Here is a 24,899-nt window from a genome sequence, read left to right on the forward strand (position 1 = left end):
GTGACATTTGGGGCATTCTGGGAAGAAATGTAGGCCCCCTGCTGTTCTTAATATATAAAATTGATTTACGAGACATTTTGAGCATCGCTATTACACTGTTTGCAGACGATGCTACTGTGTACCGCCCAGTGGCCCTGTACGAAAAAAATGGTTCAAACGGCTCTGAGCACTACGGAACTAAACTTCTGTGGTCATCAGTCCCCTAGAACTTAGAATTACTTGAACCTAACTAACCTAAGGACATCACACACATCCATGCCCGAGGCAGGATTCGAACCTGCGACCGTAGCAGTCGCACGGTTCCGGATTGCGCGCCTAGAACCGCGAGACCACCGCGGCCGGCGGCGCTGTACGAAGACTGACACCTTCTTAACACGTGCAGCAGCATCGATCGCTCACGCAGAAGATATCACGATATTATAGGCGGAGAAGGCGTACCCGCCTTACAATCTATAAAGCAATAGATAATTGGCCGGCCGGTGTGGTCGTGCGGTTAAAGGCGCTTCAGTCTGGAACCGCGTGACCGCTACGGTCGCAGGTTCGAATCCTGCCTCGGGCATGGATGTGTGTGATGTCCTTAGGTTAGTTAGGTTAGTTAGGTTAGTTAGGCGACTGATGACCTCAGAAGTTAAGTCGCATAGTGCTCAGAGCCATTTGAACCATTTATTTGGAATAGATAATTTTTCTATTAATACTGAGAACTATGTAGGTGCACAAGTCATCCTGCATGCTCCATCAGTGTTCTGTGGTGGAGTTCTTCACCTATCAAAAATGATATTAATCAGCACTGTAATGGCTGGGTCACCGTTGCTCTAGTACGTGGACCTAAAGTCGAAGAAGTTGCAGGGCTAGAAAGTTTTAACAGCCGTGACGTCATTGCTTATCGGACATTTCAGATCGGCGGGGTCTACAATAAGGATATGGGTAAATTGCATTACTATCGTCGATGCACCTGCTTCTCGGGACCAGAAATCATCGTAAAATAAATGAATCTGAATCTGCGTCAGTGTGGGTTAAACGTGTTGACAACTGTAAAAAAATTAAACGCAAGAAGAAAAAGGCCCGCATTCGCCAAGGCAGATGGAAAACCGCCTTAAAAACCATCCACAGACTGGTCGGCGGGTCCGCAGCTCATGGTCGTGCGGTAGCGTTCTCGTTTTCCGCGCCCGGGTTCGATTCCAGGCGGGGTCAGGGATTTTCTCTGCCTCTTCATGACTGGGTGTTGTGTGATGTCCTTAGGTTAGTTAGGTTCAAGTAGTTCTAAGTTTTAGTGGACTGATGACCAAAGATTTTAAGTCCCATAGTGCTCAGAGCCATTTTGAACTGGTCGGCAGACCGATCCTCGACGCTAATCCACCAGGCGAATTCGTGCGGGGTACCGGCACAACTTCCCGATGGGGAAGCAGTGCGTTAGACCGCACGGCTAGCCGGGCGGGCTTCCAGCAGTGTACTTTGCTCGAGGTGAGCGATAGAATACCGAAAACCTCTCGCTAAAAGCATACGCGGTAGCTTACTTGGGTTTTGTAGGCCAGTATGAGGAAGTTTCCCAACTAGACGGACCACAAGTGTCCCACATCAAATTCTTGGTCTTGAACTGCTCTACGCTACTGTGGTACGATGCGAACTGTACATTCTGTATACGTTGATGTGGATGCCACTAACTTCTTCGAAGTTTGTTCGTTGGAGAGACCTTGTGCATTGCCTCAATGAAGTAATATTGGTATATCTTAGCAACTTGTTTATAGCAGAAGATATTCCTTTTCGTTCTGCTACACGGCCGGCCGCGGTGGCTGAGGGCTTCTAGATGCTTCAGTCCGGTACCGCGCGACTGCTACGGTCGCAGGTTCGAATCCTGCCTCTGGCATGGATGCGTGTGACGTCCTTAGTTAGGTTTAAGTAGTTCTAAGTTCTAGGGGACTCAGATGTTAAGTCCCATAGTGCTCACAGCCATCTGCTACACGTCACGAATACTATACGTCGCGAATATGTTGTTAAGACCATACGAGAAAATAATGAGTTAATGCAATAATTTTCCCCAAATGTCCACACGATTAACGCGGGCCTGTGTAATGGTAGCCCCGAGGTCGATGCAGTTCCGTGCGTTGCGGGACTTAGGGCCGGCGCCTCATCAGAAGCTGGCAAGCTGCCGACCCGCCCACGGCTCACGCTCCCCTCCTCCCTGTTACTAAATTTCTGAACCGCTTTGCCAGTACTACCTGCATTATTCATGAGGCGCCTCCAAGAAGCGGGGAACTCGCTTAAAATATGGTCGCAGATGCGCGTGCAGATTAGCTGAGACAACGCGGTGTCGGCTGCCCACTGAGCGCCTACTTTACGGCGCATTGTTTATGATAATAAGCCGGTAACCGAAGGGAGGGAATTCATACCGGCCGGGGCGGGGTACGGCAGGGTAGGCTGCGCCGGGGCGCCGGTACCTCGACGCCTGCAGTCACGAACGCCGCCGCCGCCACCGCCGCCGCCGACGACGACGACTGCTCGCTTATGCCACGCTTTTTCACACAGTTTTGAGTATAAATGGCTTCATTAAGGGCGACACGGTGCAAGTGTATTTCGGCCGCGCTAGGAAGGATATTCTCAGGCGCCAGGAGAAGACCAATTTGTTTGTCCACCGTGCTGCGCTGCACGCGACCGTCTGTTCGAGAAGAATCATTTAGAGACGCTACACTTTTCTGGCTTCAGGTCTATACTTTTACCCAGCTCAACAAGTTGCTGGAATACGTAACTCCTTTCTCGTTTGTTCTATTCTGTCGGAACTCTCTGTAGACACTCCATAGTTTACATTGCGTTGTTTAACTGCATTGTTCTGAGAAATGCAATGATAGTAACACGAATGAGAAGTAAGTGCAGTAGAGGCCCGCCCGGAGTGGAAAGGAGCGCCTGGTCCCCGGCACGAATCCGCCAGGCGGACTTGTGTCAACGTCCGGTGAGCCGGCCCAGTCCGTGGGTGGTTTTTAGGTGGTTTTCCATCTGCCACAGCGAATGCGGGCTGGTTCCCCTTATTCCGCCTCAGCTACACTATGTCGGCGATTGCTGCGCAAACAAGTTCTCCACGTACGCGTACACCACCATTATTCTGCCACGCAAACATAGGGTTTACACTTGTCTGGTGTGAGACATCACCTGGGGGTGGGGGTGGGGGGTGGGGAGGGGGGTGGTGTCCACCGGGGGCCGAACCGCACAATAACCCTGGGTTCGGTGTGGGGCGGCGGAAGGATGAAGTGGACTGTGGTATCCGTCGTGGCGTTGTGGACCACTGAGGCTGCGGCGGGGACGGAGCCTCCAGTTAACATACAATACAATAAAATACAAGTGCAGTAGAGATCGCTTTAGTTAAAATTTTTACCTGCATGTCTCGATGAACAGACATTGGCAGTCAGGAATTAGTGCTGAATAAGTTCGGTGGATGCGAATAACTCGGCTTCAGCTGCGTCAGGAGACATATGAAAATTCGTGCAGGAACGAGAATCGAACCCGAATTTCCCACTTATAGTGAGCGGTCGCCTCAACCATAGCCCATCCGTCCACCTGTCCCGAACCGACTCAGACTTCCAGATGTCGCACTGCCTACATCCCTGTACCACAGTCTCCTTCATATATCACTTAAACGCTCGCAGCTGTACTCTGTAATCCGGCGCGAGTGAGAATCAGACTATGAGGAATCCAGACATAAGATGTTAACGTCTTTTGCATGTCTCGGCACGTAATATTTACCTGCAGGTCTGGATGAACAGACACTGTTAACGAAACACAGCCGTCGGAAATTACGTCGATATGAATTCGCTGATTGTGAATAACTTAGGTTCATCTGTGTTAGGTGGCGTGGACAGATACCCATACAGATAAGGCGACCGCATACGATAAGCGGAGAATCGGGGTTCGAGTCCCGTCCGGATAGTATAACAATATGTTTACTTTTGAGCATTAACATACAGCTATAATCGGCAGTGGAAATATGTTTGTAGAGAAATTCGCATAATGATATATATTGTTAAACCGTGGATTTACTTTCAGAACCTTTTCTTAAAGAATTTACGTTATTTACTAGCGATTCATCAAGAACATTAACACATTTAATCACACTATGTGAGCGTGGAAGTAGGTGCCAGTGGGTAACTGATGAAAACAAATTTCTTTCAACAAATGGAACTTTTATTCCCAAAAACACTTTCTTTAAAAAAAAAAAATTTAAAATTTATAATCAGAAAGCACCCTCTAAATATCAAGTTGCAATTTATTCAGAGGCAGAAATAACAATTTTTTTTCGTTTGTGTTTCGTTGATAGTATGAGCTTTCGGGCTGAGAACCTTGCCGCTCCCTTTTAGCACGGCCGTAGTTACGACCGCTCACAACAACCTCTGAAAGACTACCCTGTTGCAAATCTGCAACACACCAGATTACTTTAAACTAAAAATTTTAACAACTCACACAAACACATAAACTATGCACCCCGTAGGAGGGATTCAAATGATACAAAACACTCAGATTAAAAAAATTACTTGCCACCGAAAGTGCAACGTGTTTTTAAAAGAAAACTCTTACGGTGGAATTGTGGGAACTTTATATACTAAAATGACCATTTAAATAAAAATCCATGAAATGCAGTCTTACATAAAATGTTCAGACTTGCTCTACATTATACATAGCCCGCCTCTCAAGATGATAGGCAAGATAAAAACATATTTCAGGAACTCAGCCCTTACACCTTAAGCAATAAATTTCGTAAACACCGAATCCGACAAACATGACAGAGGCAGCTATTAACGTACGGCAGACCGACAGACAGACAGACACTAACTGCCTAACAAATGCGGACGGGAGACAGACGAGCAAGCTGGGGACGAGAGACTGACCAAGAAAACAAGTAGAGTTTAACAAGTAAATGAAACAACTTAACACGAATCACTTAACTTCTAAAAAACTGCGATATCTGGCGAAGACCTGGCGCATCACCCCAAAAACGCTCTCCCGAACCGTCCGCTTCCAGCCGCTTCAACGGACGGAGGAGGGCGCGCCGATCTCCCGTCTCACGGAGTCGCAGCTCGCACCGGCCAGACCGATGTCGTGGGTTGAATCCTGTTGCTCTCGTGTCGGCCGCGAAGCCATTACCCCTCGCTAAACGGCCCCGGCCACTGGACTGCCGTGGCGACCTCACATGCGCCGACGCTCAAAACGGACAAGTCATCTTGTGTCCCAGTGAGCGACCGACCAACCGATCTATCCAACCGCCAATGACCATTGCCTGAACAAACTCGAGCAGACTGGCGGCCTAATACATACTAGCACTCCGGAAGACGGACAGACACTGACTGCCCCACACTGAGCCGGTTGAGCAACTGACCAGATTCGTCCCGACTCACCAACTGACTAAACTCGCCGCCTAGCGAGCTGTTAGCGCCCCTTAAATGCACGTCAACAGGCTACCTTTCCCTTTCCCACCAGAGGGAGACACCAAAGCTGCGATTGCCACAGTGGCGCCACCGCCAGAAACGAAGGGCGACTGCTTCACACGACGCGCTGCGGCGTGCTCTTCAAAACAGAAAATTTTACCATGGCTCAATTGTATTTTAAGCCAAATAGACTTAACTAGTTATCTCAGTGAATTTGAATGCCTTTACTGGTCAGGACTTTTACGGCGACTGTGTGCTACTGTTTCTTGTTGAATCGTTAGATCAGTCGGAAGTTGCTTTACAGAGGAGGGTAAATGACAATTGAAAATATAATTGTTTTTGGATAGCTCAACCCGAATTTCCTAAGGGACCAAAGTTTATCATGTTTTTACCAGTAGAAGAAGGTTTGGAGAAAATATTTCGACGTGTGCAACTTCCGTCCGATTTCGACGAAACAATTCGTGACTGTGAACCATCAAACTTTGCAGCAAACATAAAAGAAAATCTAATACATATGGTCATGAAGTAGTGAGACATAGGTTCTATACTAAATAAATAGTACATACACAAGTTCCATTTAACTTTGCATTTATGGCAATCAATAGATAACGAACTTACAATGCTCGGAAGGATTTAACATTTATGCCGTTTTGACTGGGCACTTCTCTTCTCATAGTGAAAATAAATCCTTTGACATATCCAGATACACGTCGCACAATGTAGCTTCTCAGATGAAACTACTGCTATGTATGATGGCACTTTCACATTACACTAAAATAATACTTTTAAACAGTAATAATACGGTGGCAAGACATACGTGTCCGACACAAATTACAAGAGACAGAAGAGTGAGTAACTGTTCATCGAGAATATCTCGTACATAAAAAAAAAGTCTAAGAGTGTTCTCCTTCTGTCCGCCTTTCGCGCAGCGGCTTTCAAAGTCAACAACTCACTGCATCTCTGACGGCGCTTCCACAATAAACACGTCACGTCACAGGACGTTCGATTTCTACATTCTCGCAACCTTATTTGCTAACTGTAGGTGTTGCCGAGCGACTGCTTGGTTAGTGAATGATTTAAAATGGTAGGGCAATCACATAATGTTACAATCGGCACAAATTTTCGTATGTCAAAAATGGCTCTGAGCACTATGGGACTTACCATCTAAGGTCATCAGTCCCCTAGAGCTCGGAACTACTTAAACCCAAGTAACCTAAGCAAATCACACACATCCATGCCCGAGACAGGTTTCGAACCTGCGTCCGTAGCGGTCGCGCGGTTTCAGACTGATGCGCCTAGAACCACTCGGTCACTCCGGCCGGCTTCGTATGTCACCAACAGGTAGTGCAGCTATACTTAACACTGCTGAAGCGAAGTTACTCGCATTCAGAGAATTTGTTTTCTTGTATTAAAATTTTTGTTAAGTGTTAGCTATTTATTTTGCGTTAATAAAAACGATTAAAATTTGACCATTTATATCAGTATGCTCCTGAGGAAATGGAGAACTATACTGTGGATTATTCTGTAGCTATTGTCTCACACTTAGTTGTTTAACAGATCACCTAACGTTGTCGACAGGTCATTTAGAAAGCCTTGTCTTACTTCGGCACGCTGGAAGAAGCCAGAAATTGTGGTTCTGTAGAGGGATCACCTGGCACACGAGAAATGATGTGAGGCCGGGAGAACGGTGTGTTGACCCTACCTCCCTGCATACCATATCCGAGTGACAACATTGCAACAGGATGACACGCTGCTCGGTCAGTCCCCATTCGCCCATCTGGACCAGAACGACCGCGTGGTCTTAATTTTCTTGTATTTCTGTTCCGTTGTCTTCGGTATCTACTAATTTAAATCCGTGTCCACACTGGTCGCACTGCAGTGTACCGCGCTGTACAATAACGAAAAAGTTTCGCGCTGTGTAGGTCCAGCAGAGGAAATGGTTCGTTCTTGCCCAGATCTGTTTGGGCGGCGTCACTCGTTTACCATTGTTACTGACGCACGCGCATGCACACTGGAACATTGCTTCGCTCCTACGAACACTCTGCTGCATTCTGCGCAGTTCTGAGCTGCTCTGCTGTTCTGCGCTTCTCTGTGACATGTGTTCGTGCGCGGCGCGGCGCTTCGAGAGGCGGTGCGTCCGGTGTGGACGCGGCTTTAGAACGCAGACTTACGACTGCGTCCTCTACACAGTGTGTAAAAGGTTAATGTGGTGTCACCGCCAGACACCACACTTGCTAGGTGGTAGCCTTTAAATCGGCCGCGGTCCGTTAGTATACGTCGGACCCGCGTGTCGCCACTGTCAGTGATTGCAGACCGAGCGCCGCCACACGGCAGGTCTAGAGAGACTTATTACCACTCGCCCCAGTTGTTTCCTAGCGAAGCTACACTGACCAATACGCTCTCATTTGCCGAGATGATAGTTAGCATAGCCTTCAGCTACGTCATTTGCTACGACCTAGCAAGGCGCCATAGCATTTGATAATTAATATTGTGAAGCTTGTACAGTAACGAGAGATGTACACCAATTGTGGATTAAAGTTAAGTATTCCAACAACTACGTACTTTATTTGCTAGACTCAAATCCTTTAACTGTTCCAGACCTCACGCCAATCTGCGTGAGCTTCAAAGCGTGCATTTCGGCCTCCTCTAGCAACACGGTGTTGGCTCTTCTGCCAACACTACAGTTAACTCTTTGCAACGTACCACATTGCTGTAGGGAAATTAGAGAGAAACAATCCTGATACAGGACACTTGTGTTCAATCAGGCCGTGAAAAAATCCTCGTAAGCTACAAAGTATGGGCACCCAGTGAGATTTTCATTTCTCTCTCTTTATTACGTCGCCGGCTTAGTCGGTCAGATTTTTATATAGTTTCTTTTTATTTTGATTGTATTAGTAATTTAAACTTCCTCATGAGGGCAATGAAAGAATCAAGACTTTTGTGAACGATATTATTTATGGTGACAACTCAATCTAAACTTAAAACTTACAAGCACATTAGTCTTGTAGCGAGATGGACAGAGAAAAAAAAATCGAGGTGCTGAGAACCATAAACGTCTGAAGTATAATGTCGTCGATTTTGAAATTGTCTCATGTACAAGGTGACACAGAAAAGGGGACATTTCCACAATCCAATAAAACTAGAAGTGATGAAGGAAAGAAATTGCGTTCATAGTAATTTATACCTTAGAACTTTGCCATTTACGAAACATTGATGGCATTCATCATTTTTTTTTAAAATACGCCCTTTAGATGGCGTCCTCCTGTACGAATACATTCGTGAAATCTGCTGTTTAGATTCCTCATTGACCGCTGCAACATCTCACCTGGGATACAGTGAATTGCATCCCGAATTCTCTGTTTTAACTCATCCAGGGTTGTGGTAGCCCCACAAGAAAAAATCACTAACAGGTAAATCTGGCGATCTAGGGGGCCAGGGAATGTTACCGAACCGTGAAATCACACGGTTCCAAACAATTCTCGCAGATATACCATTGATTGCCATGCAGCGTGTGATGTCGCTCCGACTTGTTGAAACCAAGCTTCCTGAACGTTTGGAAAGTTGTTCAATGGAGGTGTAGCGAAGTTCGTAACATCTCCACGTAACGATCGGCATTGGCAGTTATTGTGTTTCCCTGTTCATTTGCTAAAAAATACGGTCCGATAATCCCATGTGATGAAACACCACACCGTACTGTCACTTCACGAGCGTGTAAAGGGCGCTCATGAACGTCATTTGAATTTCTGTTTGCCCATTATCGATAGTTCTGTTTATTCACGTAACCTGTGAGATGAAAATGTGACTCATCTGAAATCCACAATTTGTTTAGTAATTCATCGTCATTGTTTATTTTTATCATCATCATAACCGGTAATCGTAGTCGTTCAGTTGTTGAACCATCAATAGTTTGTACGGATGAAATTTCAAATCAAGATGAAGACTTCTGCGAACACTCTCCCGGGACAGCCGGCCGCGGCGGCCGAGCGGTTCTAGGCGCTTCAGTCCGGAACCGCGCGACTGCTACGATCGCAGGTTCGAATCCTGCCTCGGGCATGGATGTGTGTGATGTTCTTAGGTTAGTTAGGTTTGAGACGTTCTACGTTCTAGGGGATTGATGACCTCAGATGTTAAGTCCCATAGTGCTCAGAGCCATTTGAACCATTTTCTCCCGGGATATTCCAAGTACTGTCCCTTGCTTTAGAATTGAACGCCGTGGGCTCCGTAAGACAGACTCGCGCACAACATCAATGTTCGCTGGAGAACGCACACTTCCTGGTCGTCCTGTTGGTTTCTTCATGAGGGCAGATCCAATCTCTTCAGAGTTATTAATCCAATATTTTATAGCGCGTTCCGACGGAACGGCATCATGACGTCCTAAATTATAAAAACGTCGAAACTCTCTCTGCGCAACTACCAAACTATCATTGTTTTCATGAAACATTTTAATGGCTAACTCAAGCTGTTGTCCGTTCCACTGATCCATGATTACTGAAATGGCAGACTGTTTGCTGGCTAACTATCACGAATCCGCAGTACTGCAAACTCTCCACGGCTGCCACTACTCATTTCAAACATTCCTCTTATTCTGTGTCACCTTGAGTTTATGCTGCTGACATATATTTATCATATGGTGAATCAGCTTAATCAGTGCTGTACCCCTACGCTGTAATTAAGAACATTTGCGAAAATATACCTCTGTTTCTCTGATATTCACTGCCATTAGGGCCCAAAGCACAAATTTACATTAGTGTAAGAACGCTCACTATCTACATTGACGTCCATTTCTCATAACAGTTGGAAGCTCTTGAAGGAATGCCCCACCGTAACACCAAGCTGCACAGTCTTAGCGTTCCAGTCTCTAAAATGGATGCTGAAGATTTCACAATCTTGAAGAGCGTTACCAGCCTCACTACCAAAGCATAAGTTAAAGTTCGTGACAGCAGTGTACATTTCAGAAATTTTATAATGGACAAGTTTTCAACGTTACTATAAACTGTTGTTTAAAGCACAATATTCTTCATTAGAGTCGTGGGAGGTCACAATTTTTTTTCCAAGTTAAATCGAGGGATACCACAGTTCGTTACTTCTCCACAGCTTGTAGATGCCTTGCAAAAGCTGGTACCGAAATACGTAAGCGAAAGGCAAGTGCGTCTTACACTGGAATTTAATACAAAAATGTCCAGTGTTTAATTTGAAATTCCCACCAGTCTTAAAAATGTGGCTACGAAGTCTTTCGCGACGTATTTCTTGAGTAAAAATCTCTCGGTGTACATGCCGCGTCAAATAAGGATAAATCTCCAAGCTTTCGACCACTACCTCCATGGTCGTCGTCAGGGCTAAAACTGACTGTCGTGAACTAGCGAGGTTCCCACTTTTATATGCAAAGGACGGCTGCTGATTGGCTGGAATACGTCAGCGATATGGCGCGTAGCGAAGTGGTGCCCTCTACTTCCATAGATGTAGTTGCTATCCCGCGTTGCTTGCAGCGCCATCCCTTGAATCAGGAGGTAAAGTGCGAGAAGTTTTTCTCTGCGATTTTTCTTTATCCAGTCCACTCTTCCAAGTGTTGCTAAGTGCATAGCCGTCGTCTCTATTAAGGGGCTCCGGAACGCCCTATACTTGCAATGTTAAAATAACGCTTATAAATTACATCTTTCCTCACAAAGTATTTGAGGTAGGAAGTTGAACTTTTTACAGATTATTTATTGGAATATGGGCTACAACTTAACACAGGGATTTTACAAAATTTTAGTTCAGTTATTAAAGATGATTTTTTTTCAATTGTAATGAAAATTCACAACATTTTTTTGCAGTTTTTTATTTATATATTCAAAAATATACAGTTTTTTGGAAAAAGGCTGTGTTAAATTATGCAGAAGGTACTGTGTAACAGTTACTGAAAGTTTGAAACAAATATGTTTGGAAGATCCTTAGAAAACATGTAATTAGTATGAGAAAATAAAAGTTTTGGGAATCGAGCGACAAAGATTGGATTAACTTTTTAGTGCATTCCAGGTCCATAGGATGGATTATCTTCATCCTCTGCAAACTCCTCCTCCAGTTTCCTCTTGTTCCTCCTCCTGTTTACTCTTGCTTGTATTTCTAGACTCTTTACAGCCCTGTCTGCAGCCCGAAGGCGTTCCTTGTCTAAAGCAAGCATCGCTCGTACCATGTTAGAACCTATCTTCATTCCCATATTTCTAAATACCTTGCACCTTACAATGTTGCCATCATTGAAAGTCGCAACAGCATCATACACACCAAAGTGAAGTGTTTCTATTCCAACAAATACAGTCTTGGGGATTCTCGACCATATAACACTATTTACACTTTCATTGGGGTTTTGAGTTTTTCCGTGAATATTTTTCAACAATTCAGGTGCTGCTAAGTCTCTGAAAATAGGTTTTATCACCTCCATTATTGCATGAGGCAGACTATGCTTATGAGTGTACACTTCACCAGTTAGCAATCCTTTGTTATATGTACACCAACTGTCTTCTTCTTTGGGACACAGGCTATGTTGGGGATTTTCATCGGTTGAAGAAGTATGAAAAAAAAGAGCCCAAACAGCCTTCTTCATTTCGTCGACACTTTGTGTATTTTGCCTAATAGTCATTCCATAATAGTTCTGTATTTTGTCAATTACACTGTCAGTTAACCTTCCCTTCCCATCCAACCCTTTACCATCACTGAGTTTTTGGTTTTTTGTGCGAAGCTTTCAGTCGCCGAAGTCTTGTTCCCATTCGCTTCTGTACGTGTCCAATACACTCAAATTTCTGCACTACAATATCATCACTATAGGGCTTCAGTCCTTGAACATGTTTGAAACTTTTAGAATCACCGTCACCAAGGTAATTAACATATCGCACTTTATCATACGCCTCAGAACGCTGGAATATACTGGCAACACCAGCCACTTCCATTCCTCCATTACTGCCACTACAGTTAGCTTTGCAATTATTTTCATGTGTACCTTTATATTTTTGTGGACATCTGCAATACTTTGATATTACTGCTACATCTAAAACTTTCCCTGTATACATACTGGTGGCAGATACTACACCATGAAGAGATGTGTGTCCCCGTTTATGTCAGGTACCATCGAACGCTGCAGTCAAATCGCTGTTACCATTATTTTCCATTACTGCCTCTTCCACAGCGTTCTTCATAGATTCTATACAGACATCTTCTACTTTAGACCCTATTAATTTATTATAGGTCGTAAACTTGGTTGGGGGATTTGGAAGATTCATGATGCCACAGAAAATTGCACCTGCAGTAGCACCCTTACCAACTGAATGCAAGGAATAAACAAATCTAATGTTGTGTTCGTAGATTTTGCTACCATTTCCTTCAGTTGCAGTTACTGCAACACTGTTCCAAAAGGTGGTCATGTATGAACACTTATCACGTTTCAGTTGTATTTCACTAGCAAGTCCTACGTGCTTCATTATGGAGAGTTCCAGACCAACTTCACTACAATGAATACATTTTACACAGTTTGAAAAAATTCCTTTGAGAACCGACATATCAAATATTTCATTCACATCCGATTCGCCCATAAAACATTCATAGTTTTCACTCATTGAACCAAGCTTCTTCTGTGAAGTATTTTCTTTCCCACTTTGACTGCTATGGGCAGGTGTACTTGAGAGGTTAGGTTCACTCACTTGGTTATCGTCTTTATTGTTTACAGTAATAACACATACCTTTGGGTTTCCAGCATTTCTCCTTTTCTTAAAAGCCTTCAGAGGATTTCTAATAACTTTACTTTTACTCATTATTATACTTCAACAAAACAGAGACTCAAGAAACAGAATTAATTACGAATATTTTCGAGATAACGACAGAGTAAATAAACATGAAACAATCGACAATCACACCAGCGATATACACTCCTGGAAATGGAAAAAAGAACACATTGACACCGGTGTGTCAGACCCACCATACTTGCTCCGGACACTGCGGGAGGGCTGTACAAGCAATGATCACACGCACGGCACAGCGGACACACCAGGAACCGCGGTGTTGGCCGTCGAATGGCGCTAGCTGCGCAGCATTTGCGCACTGCCGCCGTCAGTGTCAGACAGTTTGCCGTCGCATACGGAGCTCCATCGCAGTCTTTAACACTGGTAGCATGCCGTGACAGCGTGGACGTGAACCGTATGTGCAGTTGACGAACTTTGAGCGAGGGCGTATAGTGGGCATGCGGGAGGCCGGGTGGACGTACCGCCGAATTGCTCAACACGTGGGGCGTGAGGTCTCCACAGTACATCGATGTTGTCGCCAGTGGTCGGCGGAAGGTGCACGTGCCCGTCGACCTGGGACCGGACCGCAGCGACGCACGGATGCACGCCAAGACTGTAGGATCCTACGCAGTGCCGTAGGGGACCGCACCGCCACTTCCCAGCAAATTAGGGACACTGTTGCTCCTGGGGTATCGGCGAGGACCATTCGCAACCGTCTCCATGAAGCTGGGCTACGATCCCGCACACCGTTAGGCCGTCTTCCGCTCACGCCCCAACATCGTGCAGCCCGCCTCCAGTGGTGTCGCGACAGGCGTGAATGGAGGGACGAATGGAGACGTGTCGTCTTCAGCATTGAGAGTCGCTTCTGCCTTGGTGCCAGTGATGGTCGTATGCGTGTTTGGCGCCGTGCAGGTGAGCGCCACAATCAGGACTGCATACGACCGAGGCACACAGGGCCAACACCCGGCATCATGGTGTGGGGAGCGATCTCCTACTCTGGCCGTACACCACTGGTGATCGTCGAGGGGACACTGAATAGTGCACGGTACATCCAAACCGTCATCGAACCCATCGTTCTACCATTCCTAGACCGGCAAGGGAACTTGCTGTTCCAACAGGACAATGCACGTCCGCATGTATCCCGTGCCACCCAACGTGCTCTAGAAGGTGTAAGTCAACTACCCTGGCCAGCAAGATATCCGGATCTGTCCCCCATTGAGCATGTTTGGGACTGGATGAAGCGTCGTCTCACGCGGTCTGCACGTCCAGCACGAACGCTGGTCCAACTGAGGCGCCAGGTGGAAATGGCATGGCAAGCCGTTCCACAGGACTACATCCAGCATCTCTACGATCGTCTACATGGGAGAATAGCAGCCTGCATTGCTGCGAAAGGTGGGTATACACTGTACTAGTGCCGACATTGTGCATGCTCTGTTGCCTGTGTCTATGTGCCTGTGGTTCTGTCAGTGTGATCATGTGATGTATCTGACCCCAGGAATGTGTCAATAAAGTTTCCCCTTCCTGGGACAATGAATTCACGGTGTTCTTATTTCAATTTCCAGGAGTGTATATTCAACCATCACAGGTTAGCCACAACACATACTTTATCTCACATCACTAAAATGTACCTGATGAACACCGACGTTAATAATAACACCATTTGACAGCAGTTTAACAGCGCCACAGTGGGTCACGCCCATGTAGAACACATTTCAAAGAAAATTTAAAAATTGTTGTAGTCTTCGGAATTGAATAAATTACATATCTATTAAAAGGTAATAGTCTGCAGATTCAGAAAACGCAAAAAAGTAAAAATTGAGCTTTTCATGATTTTGAGCCTTTCCGGAGCCCCTTAAAGTTATTATCGCTAAGTCTAATTTCGACTGCTTCCCGGATCACAGAGTCCCAGTAATTCGATGTGTGGGCTATTACTCTGGTTTCTTCAAATAAAATCTTATGCTTGTTAAGCAGGCTATGTTCAGCCACCGCTGATTTTTCCAAATACCTGTATTTCAGGTGGCGTTGGTGCTCGATGCAGCGGTCGGCAACGGTTCTTACAGACTGGCCCACGTAATTCTTGCCGCATTCGCAAGGAATAGTATAAATTCCCGGCACTCTTAAGCCGAGACTATCTTTGACTGGTCTCAACATTTCCTTAATTTTCCTAGGTGGTCGGAAAACTGGTTTTATTCCTTGCCTCTTCAGGACTCTGGCTATCTTGCTCGTTGTAGCACCGCAAAAAGGAAGCCGCGCTATGTGTTGGTCCTCTTCTTGTATGTGGCCGGCATCGTGTCTTACTTTCTTGGACAATACTGATTTAATTTCACCGGCAGAATAACCATTACTCTTGAAAACAGTCGTCAAATGGTTAATCTCGGGACCGAGGTGGTCCTTGTCGGAAATAGTCCTGGCTCTGTGTACTAAAGTATTCAGCATAGCTCTCTTCTGAGACGGATGATGGAAGCTAAGGCTATGCAGATATAAGTCTGTATGGGTTGGCTTCCTGTACACAGAATGGCCCAGTCGTCCATCCGGCTTTCGCTCTACCAACGCATCTAAAAAAGGTAACTTCCCTTCCTTCTCTACCTCCAATGTAAATTTTATGTTTGGATGTACACCATTCAGATGTTCGACGAACTGCTGCAGCGTGTCGCTGCCGTGTGGCCAGATTAAAAAAGTATCGTCGACGTATCTGTAGAAGCATGATGGGCGGAGGTGAGCACTGCTCAGGGCTCGTTCTTCGAAGTCCTCCAAGAAAAAATTCGCTATTGCTGGTGACAGTGGCGAACCCATGGCTGTTCCATCCGTCATTTCATAATAATTTCCATTGTATAAAAAATAAGTGGTCGTCAAGGTATGCCGGAACAACTTCAAAATTTCTGAGGAGAAATGAGCAGCCAACAGTTGTAATGTGTCATTCACAGGTACTTTGGTGAACAGAGAAACCACGTCGAGGCTGACCATGATATCACTTGGGCCTATCTTCATCTGTTTTATGATATCAACAAACATTTTTGAATTTTTAATATGATGTGGGCAGTGACCAACTATAGGCGCCAACAATTTAGTTAAGTGCTTTGCGAGCTTGTACGTAGGAGAGCCAATAGCGCTAACAATCGGTCTCAACGGGACGTTCTCCTTATGAACCTTTGGCAAACCGTACAGTCTTGGTGGCCTAGGTGCTCTCGGCCGTAAGTTCTTCACCAGTTCGTCGGAGAGGCCAGAGTTTTTTAGTAGCTCTCTTGTCTTCCTGCTGAGCGCCGATGTGGGATCCCGTCTGAGAACCCGGTATGTGCTGTCCTCCAGTAATAATCCAACTTTCTTATGGTAATCTGTAGCATTGAGGATTACCGTGGCGTTCCCCTTGTCAGCAGGTAAAACAACAAGATCTTCATCCTTCTGCAACAATTTCAGTCCTTGTCCCTCCTCTCTGCTGATGTTTGACTTAGGCGGCTTGGATGTCGCTAAAATCCGGCTAGTAGCAAGCCTTACGTCATCCGCTGCTCCTTGAGGAAGATGACGAACTGCTTGTTCCACTCCACTAATGATCTCATTTACCGGTAACTTACGTGGAGTTAGGGCAAAGTTCAATCCTTTACTGAGAGTCGAGATGGTAGCTTCATCAAGTTCCTTGTCAGAGAAGTTGATAACAGGACGGCTACTGATTGGCTGGAATACGTCAGCGATATGGCGCGTAGCGAAGTGGTGCCCTCTACTTCCATAGATGTAGTTGCTATCCCGCGTTGCTTGCAGCGCCATCCCTTGAATCATATAAAAGTGGGAACCTCGCTAGTTCACGACAGTCAGTTTTAGCCCTGACGACAACCATGGAGGTAGCGGTCGAAAGCTTGGAGATTTATCCTGATTTGACGCGGCATGTACACCGAAAGATTTTTACTCAAGAAATACGTCGCGAAAGACTTCGTAGCCATATTAGTTTCCTCTACGGGGAGGACATAGCGCGCAGCGTTCGTCACCTGGAGAAGCTGCGCCTGAAACAGTCTCAGTTGCTGAGCAATCTGGCTTTTTTACAACGCTGTCGTGACAAGGAGGTAGTACCGAAGTTTGCAGTCGTCAAACACCACATCAGAAGCGCTGCAGTAAACAGAATTTTACGAAAGACCAGCCATGCTATTGTGAAGGAGAATTTATTTCTGGCCGAAGTCCTCTCACCATTGGACTGGGAATGGGTGGATATGACTTTGGCGGCACACCAACGAGCCAATTTAAGCAGGACTACGGCGAAACAGGCCGATAAATTTGAGAGGCTTAACCGTGATCAAGGAACTACTGGGTCCAACGGCATTCACCGCACTGTTATCAACTTCTCTGACAAGGAACTTGATGAAGCTACCATCTCGACTCTCAGTAAAGGATTGAACTTTGCCCCAACTCCACGTAAGTTACCGGTGGTTGAGATCATTAGTGGAGTGGAACAAGCAGTTCGTCATCTTCCTCAAGGAGCAGCGGATGACGTAAGGCTTGCTACTAGCCGGATTTTAGCGACATCCAAGCCGCCTAAGTCAAACATCAGCAGAGAGGAGGGACAAGGACTGAAATTGTTGCAGAAGGATGAAGATCTTGTTGTTTTACCTGCTGACAAGGGGAACGCCACGGTAATCCTCAATGCTACAGATTACCATAAGAAAGTTGGATTATTACTGGAGGACAGCACATACCGGGTTCTCAGACGGGATCCCACATCGGCGCTCAGCAGGAAGACAAGAGAGCTACTAAAAAACTCTGGCCTCTCCGACGAACTGGTGAAGAACTTACGGCCGAGAGCACCTAGGCCACCAAGACTGTACGGTTTGCCAAAGGTTCATAAGGAGAACGTCCCGTTGAGACCGATTGTTAGCGCTATTGGCTCTCCTACGTACAAGCTCGCAAAGCACTTAACTAAATTGTTGGCGCCTATAGTTGGTCACTGCCCACATCATATTAAAAATTCAAAAATGTTTGTTGATATCATAAAACAGATGAAGATAGGCCCAAGTGATATTATGGTCAGCCTCGACGTGGTTTCTCTGTTCACCAAAGTACCTGTGGATGACACATTACAACTGTTGGCTGCTCATTTCTCCTCAGAAATTTTGAAGTTGTTCCGGCATACCTTGACGACCACTTATTTTTTATACAATGGAAATTATTATGAAATGACGGATGGAACAGCCATGGGTTCGCCACTGTCACCAGCAATAGCGAATTTTTTCTTGGAGGACTTCGAAGAACGAGCCCTGAGCAGTGCTCACCTCCGCCCATCATGCTTCTACAGATACGTCGACGATACTTTTTTAATCTGGCCACACGGCAGCGACACGCTGCAGCAGTTCGTCGAACATCTGAATGGTGTACATCCAAACATAAAATTTACATTGGAGGTAGAGAAGGAAGGGAAGTTACCTTTTTTAGATGCGTTGGTAGAGCGAAAGCCGGATGGACGACTGGGCCATTCTGTGTACAGGAAGCCAACCCATACAGACTTATATCTGCATAGCCTTAGCTTCCATCATCCGTCTCAGAAGAGAGCTATGCTGAATACTTTAGTACACAGAGCCAGGACTATTTCCGACAAGGACCACCTCGGTCCCGAGATTAACCATTTGACGACTGTTTTCAAGAGTAATGGTTATTCTGCCGGTGAAATTAAATCAGTATTGTCCAAGAAAGTAAGACACGATGCCGGCCACATACAAGAAGAGGACCAACACATAGCGCGGCTTCCTTTTTGCGGTGCTACAACGAGCAAGATAGCCAGAGTCCTGAAGAGGCAAGGAATAAAACCAGTTTTCCGACCACCTAGGAAAATTAAGGAAATGTTGAGACCAGTCAAAGATAGTCTCGGCTTAAGAGTGCCGGGAATTTATACTATTCCTTGCGAATGCGGCAAGAATTACGTGGGCCAGTCTGTAAGAACCGTTGCCGACCGCTGCATCGAGCACCAACGCCACCTGAAATACAGGTATTTGGAAAAATCAGCGGTGGCTGAATATAGCCTGCTTAACAAGCATAAGATTTTATTTGAAGAAACCAGAGTAATAGCCCACACATCGAATTACTGGGACTCTGTGATCCGGGAAGCAGTCGAAATTAGACTTAGCGATAATAACTTTAATAGAGACGACGGCTATGCACTTAGCAACACTTGGAAGTGTGGACTGGATAAAGAAAAATCGCAGAGAAAAACTTCTCGCACTTTACCTCCTGATTCAAGGGATGGCGCTGCAAGCAACGCGGGGTAGCAACTACATCTATGGAAGTAGAGGGCACCACTTCGCTAGGCGCCATATCGCTGACGTATTCCAGCCAATCAATAGCCGTCCTTTGCATATAAAAGTGGGAACCATGCTAGTTCACGACAGTCAGTTTTAGCCCTGACGACGACCATGGAGGTAGTGGCCGAAAGCTTGTAGATTTATCCTGATTTGACGCGGCATGTACACCGAGAGATTTTTACTCAAGCCTTAAAAATGGTCATATATTCAGTGCCGCATGTAAAGTATCTCTATCTGGACACATCGAATTAATCTGGGAGCAGCAGTGCACCGATGTGACGAACATGAGTTGCGGGGTTCACAACCTTCCTAACATTGTCTCCCTCCCTTCCCGCTATCATAACCCCCGAACACAATGCCTATGATGCATCTCTGCCGTCTACGGTGCCAGTGAACTTGATTTAAGTTATCGATAGCAGTACAATATTTTTGTTACTATCTAGTTTCGTAATCGAAAGAATTAAAAGGTATTCGTATGACGCGGGCTATAAATTGAGAGTAAAAGCATATGGAGAACAACAAGGAAACAAATCAGCTGAGTGGCACTTTTGCACTCCACCAACAGAAAAAACCATCGCGATTGGAAGCTAGTAATGAATATATAAAAAAATGGGGAAGACTAATTGTGTAAATAGAGGACGGACTACAAAATACACTACTGGGCATTAAAATTGCTACACCACGAAGATGACATGCTACAGACATGAAATTCAACCGACAGGAAGAAGACGCTGTGATACGCAAATGATTAGCTTTTCAGAGCATTTACACAAGGTTGGGACCGGTGGCGACACCTACAACGTGCTGACATGAGGTAAGTTTCCAACCGATTTCTCATAGACAAACAGCAGTTGACCGGCGTTGCCTGGTGAAACGTTGTTGTGATGCCTCGTGTAAGGAGGAGAAATGCGTACCATCACGTTTCCGACTTTGATAAAGGTCGGATTTTAGCCTGTCGCAATTGCAGTTTATCGTATCGGGCCATTGCTGCTCGCGTTGGTCGAGATCCAGTGACTGTTAGCAGAATATGAAATCGGTGGGTTCAGGAGGATAATACGAAACGCCGTACTGGATCCCAACGGCCTCGTTTCACTAGCAGTCGAGATGACAGGCATCTTATCCGCATGGTTGTAACGGATCGTGCAGCCACGTCTCGATCCCTGAGTCAACAGATGGTTACGTTTGCAAGACAACAACCATCTGCACGAACAGTTCGACGACGTTTGCAGCAGCATAGACTATCAGCTAGGAGACCATGGCTGCGGTTACCCTTGACGCTGCATCACAGGCAGGAGCACCTGCGATGGTGTACTCAACGACGAACCTGGGTGCACGAATGGCAAAACGTCATTTTTTCGGATGTATCCAGGTTCTGTTTACAGCATTATGATGGTCGCATCCGTGTTTGCCGTCATCGCGTTGAACGCACATTTGAAGCCTGCATTCGTCATCGCCATACTGGCGTATCACCCGGCGTGATGGTAGGGGTTGCCATTGGTTTTACGTATCGGTCACGTCTTGTTCGCATTGACGGCACATAGAACAGTGGACGTTGCATTTCAAATGTGTTAAGACCAGTGGCTCTACCCTTCATTCGATCCCTGCGAAATCCTACAATTCAGCAGGATAATGCACGACCGCATGTTGCAGGTCCTGTACGGGCCTTTCTGGATGCAGAAAATGTTCGTCTACTGCCGTGGCCAGCACATTCTCCAGATCTCTCACCAAATGAAAACGTCTGGTCAATGGTGGCCGAGCAACTGGCTCGTCACAATACGCCAGTCACTACTCTTGATGGTCTGTGGTATCGTGTTGAAGCTGCATGGGCAGCTCTACCTGTACACGCCATCCAAGCTCTGTTTGACTCAATGCCTAGGCGTATCAAGGCCGTTATTATGGCCAGAGGTGGTTGTTCTGGGTACTGATTTCTCGGGATCTATGCACCCAAATTGCTTGAAAATGTAATCACATGTTAGTTCTGGTGTAATATATTTGTCCAATGAGTACCCGTTTATCATCTGAATTTCTTCTTGGTGTAGCTATTTTAAATGCCAGTAGTGTAGCCAGAACTAGATAATGTATTGAACTGGTTTCAAGGACACCGTCAAAATGGCAAAATGAAGTTAAAACAGAAATTATTCAAATACAAGCTCGTAAGCTAGTGCTACAGTGAAACTTAACAGACCAGAAGACTGTGGTTGGTTGGTGCTACAGGCTTATGAAGCGTCATGGACTCAGTGTGCGGTCTTGCCCACTCGTCGCTGATAGGATGCCTACAGGATCAGCCTTCTCTGAACGCTATACAACAGTTCAAGCAAATAACATTAGTAGTTTTATATCTATAAAGCAACTGACAATACTTTGGAGATACATCGGTGTCGCAAGTAACATGCCAATAGTAATAGTCCTCACTATAGGCAAAGTCCAGAGTAGTGATTGATAAGGATCACAACTAGTTGTTCTGTAGCACGTTCTGCAATAACGTTGCACTAAGTGTGAGTACACTTAGGTCATCTAAGCCCCGAGACTGGCAGGAGCGGCGCTTATATTCACTTCTTTCAGATGTCGCTCGTATCTCGGTGCGGTGCAATTCCGCGCACCATTGGCCGACGTTTCCTCACCGCCTTCTCTGGTCTTCCATTCGTCTTCGTCGTTCCGGCGCTTGTGGTTACGCCAGAACACTTAGCATGCGAACCAAAATCAAAATACCTCCCGAAAGGTCACAAGAGCATGAAGAGAAAATATTACCTTCCCATGGCTTTATTATTTAACATCGAAAGAATACCATTGTGGAACTAGTGAAATTGCGAATACTGACATAAGTCCTCTGTCATTTAATGTGCAGAGTAACAGAATTGTTGCCATGGAAGGTTCTGAAACTGTAACTATAACAATATGTGGACGTTTTTGTGTGTTAGAATAGCAAGCTACGCACGAGGCGGCATGTAAGTATACGGATATGTGGCACATCTGCGAATTCATTGACCCCCGCTGGTGGCACCATCGCAAATTGGAGTCTAGTGGGCAGGCCGGTGTGACGAGACACAGATGTCCGCAGTACACGGGCAGTGCTAGCACTTTGAAAGTGATTGGCGAACGGTTCTCCTTTGGTTTTGGTTATATGCCAGTGCTAACCCGGATTGATGGCCTGACCTTATGAATAGTTGTCATGTCTTATAATTGTGGACTGAGGCTTAAATTACTGAAGTCTCTTGGGCTTCCTTACAGGAGTAATACGATGTCATATTTGTCTCCAGCAAAGCATAAATTTGGTAAGTCAGCCAGCACATTCCTACTTCCAGTACCTCCAGTACGTTTAATGACATCCAGCATTTTGATGACGTAAGCTATCCGTGTTTTAGGAGGGGACAGACTACACTGAATTGCCAAAGAAAATGATATAGGCATCTGTATGCAAATATAGAGATATGAAAACAGTCAGGATACGGCGCAGCCGTTCGCAACGCCTCTATGAGACAACAAGTGCGTGGCGCAGTTGTTAGATCTGTTACTGCTGCTTCAGTGGCAGTTTATCATAAATTAAGTGATTTTGAGCGTTGTGTTACAGTCAGCGCACGAGCGATGGAACACAGCAGCTCCGAGGTAGCAATCAGATGGGGATTTTCCCGTACTCCCATTTCACGAATGTACCGTGAATATCAGGAATACGGTAAAACGTAAAATCTCCAACATTGCTGCGGTAGCAAATGATCCTGAAAGAACGAGATCAACAACGAATGAAGAAAATCGTTCAACGTGGTAGGAGTGCAACCCCTTCGGAAATTTCTGCAGATTTCACTGCTGGACCATCAACAAGTGTCGGCATGCGAACCCTTCAACGAAACATCATCGATATTGGCTTTCGCAGTCGAAGGCCGACTCGTGTACGCTTGATGAATGTACGACACAAAGGTTTACGCCTCACCTGGGCCCGTCAACACTGACGTTAGACTGTTGATGACTGGAAACATGCTGCCTGATCGGACGAGTCTCGTTTCAAAGTCTATAGCGTGAATGGACGTGTACGGGTACGGAGACAACCACGTGAATCCATGGACCCTGCATATCAACAAGGGGCTGTTCATGCTGGTGGAGGCTGTGTAATTGTATGGGGCGTGTGCAGCTCGATTGATATTGGCCCCACGATACGTCTAGATACCACTCTGACAGATCGTAAGTACGAAAGCATCTTGTCTGATCACCTGCATCCATTCCTGTCCATTGTGCATCCCGATGGAGTTGGACAATTCCAGCAAGACAATGCGATACCCTACAAGTCCAGAATTGCTACAGAGTGGCTCCAGGGACACTCCTCTGCGTTTAAACACTCAGCTGGCTAGCAACGCCCCCCCCCCCCCCTCCCCGTCCCCCCGGACATTAACATTATTGAGCATATCTTGGATGCCTTACTACGTGTTGTTCTGAAGAGATCTCCACTCACTCGCGCTCTCATGGATTTATGGACAGCCCTGCATCATTCATGGCGTCAGTTCCCTCCAGCACTACTCCTGACATTAGTCGAGTCCATGCCACGTCGTGTTGCGGCATTTCCACGTGCTCATGGACGCCCTACACGATATTACGCACGTGTACGTGTTTATTTGGCTCTTCAGTGTATTTCTCTTATAGCTTTGCGTTATAGTTGTCAGTACTTGGCCCCTGTTAATACAGTGAACTGCAATGCATTGTAAAATTTTCATTATTCTGAATAAATTTTACTTTTTAAAGCACATTACAGATCATGGTTTCCCCAGATAGAGATGAACGTCTTCTTGGAGGCAAACGAAAATCAAACTCCCAAAGCTATAAGAGAAATACACTGAAGAGCCAAAGAAACTGGTACATCTGCCTAATATCGTGTAGGGCCCCCGAGAGCACGAAGAAGTTCCGTAACAGGTCGTGGCATGGACTCGACTAATATCAGAAGTAGTGCTGGAGGGTACTGACACCATGAATCCTGCAGGGCAGTGCAGGGCAGAGTACGAGGGGGTTGAGATCTCTTCTGAACAGCACGTTGCAAGGCATCCCAGATATTCCCAATAACTGATGGCCAGCGAAAGCGTTTAAACGCAGAAGAGTGTTCCTGGAGCCACTTTGTAGGAATTCTGGACGCGTGGGGTCTCGAATTGTCCTGCCGGAATTTTCCAAGCTCGTCGGAATGCACAATGGATATGGATGGATACAGGTGATCAGACAGGATGCTTACGTACGTGTCACGCGTCAGAGTAGTATCTAGACGTATCAGGGGTTCCGTTTCGCTCCAACTGCACACGCCTCACACCATTACAGAGCCTTCACCAGCTTGAGCAGTCACCTGCTGATATGCAGGGTCCATGGATTCATGAGATTGTCTACATACCCGTACACGTCCATCCGCTCGATACAATTTGAATCTAGTCCGACAAGTCAACATGCTTTCAGTCATCAACAATAGAATGCCAGTGTCGAGGGGCCCAGGCGAGGCGTAA

The sequence above is a fragment of the Schistocerca serialis genome, chromosome 2, assembly GCF_023864345.2.
Source record: "Schistocerca serialis cubense isolate TAMUIC-IGC-003099 chromosome 2, iqSchSeri2.2, whole genome shotgun sequence".
Taxonomy (NCBI): domain Eukaryota; kingdom Metazoa; phylum Arthropoda; class Insecta; order Orthoptera; family Acrididae; genus Schistocerca; species Schistocerca serialis.